Raw genomic sequence first — 9,341 nt, forward strand, 5'->3', positions numbered from 1 at the left:
TATAAAACCAAGTGTTTTAAATACTACCCCACCTATTCTCAGCATTAGCCAGCATTACTCAGGTACCAAGATGGAAAATAAAAGATATTACAATAAAAGAAAACTACAGGTTAGCATCCCATAACATCCCATAGCTTAAGTTCCCATAACTTCAGGCTGCAAAAGCTACCAGGGATTAAGTCAGTGGAAGAGGAAGAATTTCTGGAGCCCCAAGAAGTACCTCTTAAAGAACCCACAAACAAACTTACTCAGACTCACTCCCTCTGAGCTCCAGCACCAGGGTAGGGGCTTGAAAGGTACCGGTGGCATATGGGGAGGAACTGAACTGTCTGGCATCAAGACCAGGGCTGAGAAACAGCTTTCCCCCAAACAGAAAGGTGGGCAGAGCCACAGAGCCAGCAGGTGGTTGCCATACCTCAGACTCCATAACCTGGCTAACACTGTTTGCCTGCCCTAGAGATCCTCCAACCCATCCAACTTATAACTGTTAATGGTGGCTTTTCCATGGTGGGTCTTAGCTCACGCTTCACAACTTCCAAAATCCTTTCAAACAAGCGATAGCTGGCCTCAGTGAGTACAAGCACCTATGCCTCTTGCCCCAAGAACAACACTAGCAGCAGCCAGCCTAGATCACAGCTTGGCTTCCCCTGGGAAGCTCCAAGCCCAGGACAAGTAGCAGCCATCTCGGATTGTTCTATAGCACAGGCAGGGTAGCCCCAGGCAAAACACCGGGGGACAGGGGCTGACCTTGGCCTGCACCAACTGAAAAACCCCAGGGCCAGCACACCCAGTGGACAGATACAGACCACATCAGAGCCCCTGTCCCTGCACAGCTGACCCTCCACAGAGGGTGGAGGTTGGTGGTAAAGTGGTCACAGCTGGCCTAGGTAAAATCCCTCCCATTGACCTGCCAGCAGCAACCAAGGCCCAACTACAAGAGGAGGGTGTACTCAACCCACGTGAAGGGAACACCTCAAGTACCCAGCCCAGGTAACAGGAGAGGCTGTGCCACTGGACCCTATAGGACACCTACTACATTAGGCCACACAACCAAGACACAGGGTCAAAGCAGCTCTCCCTAATACATACAAACAAACACAGGGAGGCTGCCAAAGTGAGGAGACAAAGAAACATGGCTCAAATGAAAGAATAGATCAAAACTCCAGAAAAAGAGCTAAACACACTGGAGATGAGCAATCTATCAGATGCAGAGTTCCAAACACTGGTTATAAAGATGCTCAAGGAACTTCACGAGGACCTCGGCAGCATAAAGAAGACCCAGTCAGAAATAAAGGATTCACTAACTGAAATAAAGAACAATTTACAAGGAAACAAGAGTAGGATGAATGAAGCCAGGAATCAAATCAATAATTTGGAACCTAAAGAAGCAAAAAACAACCAATCAGAAAAAGAAGAAAAAAAGAACCCCCCAAAATGAGGATAGTTAGTATAAGCAGCCTCTGGGACAACTTCAAGCATTCCATCAATCATATCACAGAGGTGGCCAGAAGGAAAAGAGAACAAGCAAGGAGTTGGAAATGTATCTGAAAAAATAATGAAAGAAAACTTTCCTAATTTGGTGAAGGAACTAGATGTGCAAGTTCAGGAGGCACATAGTTCCAAATAAGGTGGATGCAAAGAGGCCCACTCCAAGACACATCATCATGAAAATGCCAAGGTTAAAGATAAAAAGAGAATCTTAAAAGCAGCAAGTGATAAGCAGTTAGTTACTTACAGAAGAATTCTCATAAGACTGTCAGCTGATTTCCCAAAAGAAACTTTGCAGACTAGAAGGGACTGACAAGAAATATTCAAAGTCTTGAAAAGCAGTGACCTACAGCCAAAATTGCCCTACCCAGCAAAGCTATCATTTAGAATCAAAGGGCAGATAAAGAGTTTCCCAGAGGAGGAAAAACTAAAGGAGTTCATCATCACTAAACTATTATTATATGAAATGTTAAAGGGACTTATTTAAGAAGACAAAGATGATTAAAACTATGAACAATAAAATATCAAAACTATATGTCTGTCAACAGCTGAATCCAAAGAACAAATTAAACAAGAACAGAGACAGAACCACAAATATGGAGAGCATTTTGATGGTTGCAAGAAGGAAGAGAAATATGAGGGAATGGGTGAAGAGGTAAGGGGATTAAGTGCAAATGGGTAGTTACAGAATAGCCACCAGCATGAAAAGCACAGTATAGGAAATGGAGTAGCCAAGGAACTCATGTGAATGACCCATGGACATGAACAATATTGGAGGGATTGCGTGAGGGAGTGGTGTGTGCTGGGTGGAGGGGGGAAAAGGAGGGGAAATTGGAACAACTATAATAGCATAACCAATAAAATATAATTTAAAAAATAAATTGTAGTTGAAAATGTTTTTAAAAATATAAAATTAAATGAATAAATATTTCAAAAAAGAAAGTTTATTTTTGCTGGTGGAAGGTCTTACCTTAATTTGTATAAAATATAGTACATCCAAGGCACTCTACAATGAAGTACAATAAAATAAGTGTGCCTACATAAATCTTCATGACCTGGAATTAGGTAATGGTTTTTTAGATATTACAGCAAAAGCAAATCCAAAAAAATAGTTAAATTGGACTTCATTAAAATTAGAAACTTTGGCTCTTCAAAGGACACCATCAAAAGTTTTAAAAAGGCAAACTACAAACTACATAACGGGTAAAAATATGTGCAAATCGTGTATCTTACAAAGGATTTTTATCTGTACATAAAGCTATTACAGCACAAAAATAGAAAAACAAATAACCCAATGAAAAAACTGGCAAGCAGTACTTCTCCAAAAAAGATATACAAATGGCCAATAAGCACATGAAAAGATGCTCAACATCATTAGTCATCAGGAAATGCAAATCAAAACCATAATGAGACACCACTTCACATCCTCGAGGACAGCTATAATCAAAAGTACAAACAATAACAAGTGTTAACAAGGATGTACAAAAATTAGAACCCTTGTACTTTGCGGGTGGAAATGTAAAAGGATGACAGCTACTTTGGAAAACAATTTGGCAAATTTTCAAATATTAATCATAGTGTTACCATAAACTCAGCAATTCTATTCTTTGGTATATGAGTATACCCAAGAGAGATATATACATTTACACAAAAACTTGTTCCCAAATGTTAGTAGCAGCATTATTCATAATAGCCAAAAAGTGAAAACTATCGAAATGTCTATCAACTAATGAATGAATAAACAAAATGTGGTGTATCCATTCAATGGAATATTATTTGGCCATAAAAAGGAATGGAGTACTGATCCATGCTACAGCAAGGAATGAGGTGGCACAGTTATCCGCAATCAGAATCAGTAAACCACAAAGACACATTCACACAATGTGAATGTGTGAATTCACACATTCACACAATATATCCAGCAACAAAAACGAACATACAAGAGCCACGGTCAACAATATCATTAAATAAACAAAAAAATTACCGAGAACCTCTTAGATGCCAGGACCTATTCCAGGTACAATGGATATGTTAGTAAAACAAAGATAAAACAAAGATAAAACAAGATAAAACAAAATCTGCCTCCATGGGGTTTACATTCTGCTAGAAATGATACAGGAAAACATGATAAAAGTCATACAGTATTTTAAAAGGTGACAAGTACTATGGAGGAAAGCAAAGGAAAGGAGAAAGTAAGAATATATCTAATTTTATTTTTTTAAGATTTTATTTATTTATCTTAGAGGGGAAGGGAAGGAGAGAGAGAGAGAGAAACATCAGTGTATGGTTGCCTCTCGTGTGTCCCCTGCCGGGAACCGGGAACTGGCCTGCAACCCACGCATGTGCCCTGACTGGGACTTGAACCACGATCGTGTGGTTCGCAGGCCCGCACTCAATCCACTGAGCTACACCAGCCAGGGCAGAATACATATAATTTTAAATACAATAATCAGGGTAGGCCTCATGGAAAAGGAGACAACTGAACGAAGACTTAAAGAAGAGGCCGTAACAGAGTAAGCCATGTGGATATCTGGGGGAAGAGCATTCCAGGCAGAGAAAGCTGAAGTGCAAACATGGTCTCCAATATAGCTGAGGAATAGCAAGGAATCCAGTGTGGCTGGAACTGAGTGAGTGGGGAAAACAGTAGGGAATGAGATCAGATAGGAAAGGGGAGGAGATGGATAAATGAGGCAGGGCCTTGTAGGCCATCTTGAGGACTTTGGTTCTTTCTCTGTATAAACTTCAAAACCACTGGGGAGTTGGGAGCAGAAAAGTGACATGATCTGACATGTGGTAAAAACAAAAGCTCTAATTGTAGTTTAAAAATGGATAATGGAAGGCGAAGGATAATGGAAAGCATGAAGACCAGTTAGGAGGCCCTTGCAATAATCCATGTGAGATATGACAGAAGCTCAGACCAGGATAACAGCCCTGAAGAGCTGAGATGTAATTATGTTCTGGATTTATTTTGAAGATAGAGCAAAAAAAGATCTCCTGACACTTTATAACTGAGGTACTAAGGTATAAGGGAATGGGAGAAATAAAAAATGACTCCAAGATTGTGGGCCTAAGCAATTTGAAGGAGATGGGAAAGCAGGCAGATAAAATAAGCTGGGCGAGATGAAGATTCCATTTGGAGTATGTTGAACTAGAGGTGTCTACTAGCATCCTAATGGAAATGCCAAGTAGGAGGATGAATAGAGAGATCTGAATCACAGGAAAGAAGTCAAGGACTGAGCTATGGTTTTGGAGTCATCAGCATAAAAACATAGAAATCAGAGGAAAAATAAAGATTGCATGAAATCATCAAAGGGTATAGAGAGAAAATCACTCTCAAGGACTAAGTCTTAAGGCATTCTAAGCTCAAAACCTCGGAGAGAAGAAGACAAACCAGCAAAAGAGACAGGAAGGAGTACCCAGTGAAGAGAGGGCATCCAGAGTGCATAGTGTCTGGAAGTCAACAAGGAAATATTTCAACTGTGACAATACTATCAAAGGGCAAAATAAGATCAACGCTGACGACTGACTATCAGATTTAGGAAAGATGGTGTTATTGGTGACTTTGGTGAGAGTAGTTTTGGCTGAGTATTGAGAACAAAAGATTGGTAAGAATGGGTTGAAGAGAAACTGAAAAGATGAATTGGAGAGAAAGAATATAAACAACTTAAAAATTTTTTTCTTTAAAGGGGAACAAAGAAATGGGTTAATCTCACAAACATAATGTTAAGCAAAAGAATCTATGAAAGAATGCCTCTCCCAGTCATATAAAATGTTTTTAAAAACCTTGTGATCAGGAAGAAACAAGCAAGAGGTTTCAGAGTATTAGCAATGCTCTCTTTCTTACATGGTGAACAGTGGGGTATTTGCCTTATAGTTATCCATAATATTACTTGTCAATGAGTACATTTATTTTATGACTTTTCCCTATAAATGTTATAGTTCAAAGTGTTAAAAAATTTAATTAATAAGACCATGTGTATGAAAAGACAACAGATAATATCACAATTGTACAAAGTTTTAAAAAGTATTTATAAAGGAATATTCCAAATTATAAGCAAACCAAATTTAAATTTAAACTTCAAAAAGTTATATATACTAGGTTTGGCTAGTAGATGAACACTTGTGCCTTTCTGATTTAAAAGTAGAATTTTGAATCACATAAAACCTTAAGAATTAAAGCAAACTATAAGCCAGTGTCTTCATTTTTTACTGTATAGTGTTTTGGCTCTGAGTATGAAAAAATGCAGTAGAGTAAGTCACTGCCAAGATAATTCATTTCTTTCTGGATATTTTAGTTTTATTTCCAAGATATTGCACTTCAGACACCAACCATGTGGTTATATAATGGTAATCTAAGGGTGAAGACATGACTTTTTTCTTGGTAAATTCATGAGAGTCAAATCCGTATATTACAAAAGTGGAATAGAGCTTCTGCCAAGCATCACGATGACTCTAAGCTATGAATGAGTCGGCTATAGACCGTGAGCAGCCGGGTTCACCCACTGTTTCCGGATGTCTTCCAACAAGCAACAAGAAAGCAAGGTTTTACTACTCTGCGTTCATTCCATAATTTGCTGAATTCCTTGAGCATCTGTTTCAAAGGAGATGATCATCTACTTCACCAGAGGATATGAGGAAAGACAAATGGCTGAATGATTGATTGCTGACACTTCCAGCCCAAAAGCAAAAAGGCACTGAAACTAAGTTCAAATGTGTTCATAAAAGAGCACTTCAAATCCATTCCACTCTCCCAAACCGCGTACAACACACATGCTGGTGGAGACACATTATTTTAGCTCAAAAACACCAAAAAGAACCAGACCACTCCTCACCCCATCCTAGCGACAGATGACTAAGTCTTAAGTAATTTTGAATTACAAGTAACAACAAAAGCCATTCCAACATTCTCTGTCTGCTTACACCAATAAGTGGTTTGTTGTTGTTTCTTTTTTTTTCACTCTTGTATAACTTTGTGTGTGTGTGGAAATTCCTAATTTCTGGTTTGTAGGTTTAGTTAACCTCTGCTGTTTTCTGGGATTAATTCCAAGGCAACTAAAATGCATTACTAAAATTGGCATCTCTGCTCCTGAGCTTAATTTCAGAGAGGCTCTGAAGTGGGCTGAAACCATTTTTTTAATATTCTGCACACAACTTTATGCTAAAAAGTAACAAACACTGTTCAAGACCAGTAATTGATAGGAGGTGAAATTTGTGTTTTCCTCCAGAACAATTTTTATGCCTTCCAAATGTAAAATACTGGAAGAGAATGAGTACTACGCTGAAGTCACACATTTTGTTGCGGCGTTGTAAAGACTGACTTACCACTGAACTCATGACTCTTTTTTGTAACATGATTCTTTAAGATAGCATGAGAGATGAACTAAGTATTTACATATAAACTATATATTTCTGAACCCTTTTATAAGTATTTTTCTTTCATTTTTGTTTGAAAAATCCTAAAGATATAAACAGAAATGCTAAGAGCAATGTCATGAAATTATGACTCTAACATGTTAAACAATTCAAGAATTATACAGTTTTAAATTGGGAAACACCGCAGATATTATTAAAAGGCCAGCGGAATCTTAATCCAACCCTCTAATTTGACAGATGAGGAAACTGAGAAGTTAACCAGTGTCCCAGATAAGTGGCAAATCATACCAAAATTGTGACTCCAACTCCAAAGCTCTGAAAGAGCATTGGTTTCGCTATACTTCAATACTTATGTAACAGAGGACACTCCGGGGAACCCTCAGAGGAACTCCCTCAGGTGGGCAAGAGCCAGTGTCAGCCTCTCTTTGCAAACACAGTCCTAGAAACAGCGCCCACAATAATCAATTTCTTAGCCAGCCTCATCACACCTGACATTTCAAAAGTGAGTCCCCCCTTGGATCTCTTTTTCACACCTCTACAAATGCCTTATAAGTAAGTGCTTCGGTTGGGGTTGCTTCCTGTTATTTTGTTTTTCATTTGCCTGAGGACAGCAAGGGAAGGTGGAAAACAGGCTCAGGTCTAAACACAGTTTTTTTCTTTTATCATCCAAACCAATAAAACCTTCCTCCAGGCCCCACGGCTTACTGGTTTATGGCGCAGTCCCTTCAGTTTCCAAAGTAAGAAGGAGACCTGGAAAAGAAGTTGGCCAGTTGGCAAGTCCTTCCTGAGGCTCCCGCAGGTGCGCCCAGGTTCCGCTGCCTGCCCTCAGCCTCCAGCCGCGATCTCCCTCCCCTCCGGGGCCTCCCGTTCCCCAGCACCGGGGAAACCAAGAGCTCTCCCGGGCCCCTCCAAGCGCCCCCGAGCGCTGGCGGCTCCGGCGGCACCGCCGGGCTGCCCCGAACTCACGGTCCCCAAATAGCCCACGGGCTGCGCGCCGGCCACGCGCGCCCCAGCGCCCGGCTCCTGGAGTTGCCCTGAGCGGGAAGAGGTGGCCGTAGGGGAACGGAATAGAGAGAAGCGAGTCCCACCTCGATGCCGGGGTCCAACCCAAACGGACAGCAGAGATGGCGACGGCGCCCGGGCTCTGGCACTTGGCGCGGCTCACGCTCAGCGGGCGAGGACTCTGCAGTGGGGCGGCTCGAAACTCCTCGCAGCGGGAGCCGGGCAACTCCCGCCGGAGGAGAGCAGAGTGTGGGAAGGAGGGACTAAGGAGCCGGGGGAGTGGACGGGGCGGGGAGAGGGGAGGGCGGGGGTGGTGACGGCCAACGCCCGCCTCCCCGCGTTCTCTCCCGGGCGGAAAAAGCGGACCCCGGGCGGCGGCAGGTAATTCCGCTGCTTGCGGCCGAGGGCCTAGTAGTGGAGAACCAGGAGCTTGGGAAGGAGGACCTCCTGCGTGCCCGGAGACGAACCCAGCAGGAAGGCGGCGCCACTACTGCATCCCGCAATCAGCCACTACGCGCCCGCCTGAAGCCAGTGGTTCCCAGACTCTGAATGAAGCCAGGAGGAGTACCCCTGTTCTTCCCACCTCCAGACTTCCAGGCCTCTGATCCATTAGGTGTAGAAAATGCTACCAAAAAGATCGCAGGGATTGGGAAGAGTAGGAAAAGAAAGCCAATGGAAAAGCCCAGAAGTTGTGAGATAGTGAGTTTTCTGTAGCCAGGGACATTTCAGCCAACCCTTTGGTCTTGCTGGTAAGGAAGGCTGAAAAGGCCACTTGTGCATCAAGTGGAGAGTTACACTAAATGACCACTTATCTCTCAATCTTGAAATCCAATGGCTTTTGACGTAGGGATAAAAAAAGAAAAAACACGTCCTTGAACAATCTGATTTCAACCCCAAAGTAGCCAATAGACATTTTCTTACTCTCCGCTCCAAACGTTCACCCACGGATTTATTTATTAATACGTTTTTACTGAGGACATACTGTGTGCCAGACAACATGCTAAGTGAGTTATTATGTTCTTTGAACTTGGAGTTGTGGCAGACAGACAAGCAAGTATATGACCACCAATTGTGATGTGTGATACACAGGAAATCTATAGGGTGAGGAAGAATGAATACAGAAAGTGGACATACTCTAGGCTGGGTGGATAGTTCATTTCAAAAGTTTCCTAGAAATGAACTTGCCTAACACCCTCATAGGAAGAGGTGTCAGAGGCACAGAAAAAAGTAGCCCAGAGATAGACCGGGCCATAAGCAAGGTATCCCAGCTCCCTGACCCAGTCACTTTGCTGACTTGTGGGACTTTGTAAGTGGAACTTTTCTCCCATAGAGATATCCTGCCAGGACAAGCACCACTTTTCTTAAAGAACGTTTGACTCTCCAGACAACTTGTTGAGGCTACTTAACTCAAATTTCATATTTGTGCACTGAATGGACTTTCTGGGGCATCTATGGGAGGCAAAAATGACCCAGAAGCA

The 9,341-nt window shown here is 42.0% G+C and overlaps 1 protein-coding gene across 4 annotated transcripts in view; it reads right to left on the bottom strand.

The window, feature by feature from the left end:
* LEPR (leptin receptor) overlaps positions 1 to 8,109 on the bottom strand; it is a 90,855-nt gene extending 82,746 nt beyond the window's left edge. Inside the window, exons 1-2 of one of the 4 annotated variants that reach the window (XM_037043183.1) lie at positions 7,950 to 8,108; positions 7,567 to 7,611 (exon numbers count right to left, since the gene is read on the bottom strand). The gene's annotated coding sequence lies outside the window, so the exon portion shown is untranslated. Of the gene's footprint in view, positions 1 to 2,458; positions 2,484 to 7,566; positions 7,612 to 7,949 lie in introns of those variants that run through there. The other 3 variants (XM_037043202.1, XM_037043176.1, XM_037043192.1) reach the window with 3 other exon arrangements.
* Positions 8,110 to 9,341: the final 1,232 nt, after the last annotated feature.

Source organism: Sturnira hondurensis, unplaced genomic scaffold (genome assembly GCF_014824575.4).
Source record: "Sturnira hondurensis isolate 20B ecotype Veracruz unplaced genomic scaffold, ASM1482457v3 Scaffold0000648, whole genome shotgun sequence".
In the NCBI taxonomy this organism is placed as follows: domain Eukaryota; kingdom Metazoa; phylum Chordata; class Mammalia; order Chiroptera; family Phyllostomidae; genus Sturnira; species Sturnira hondurensis.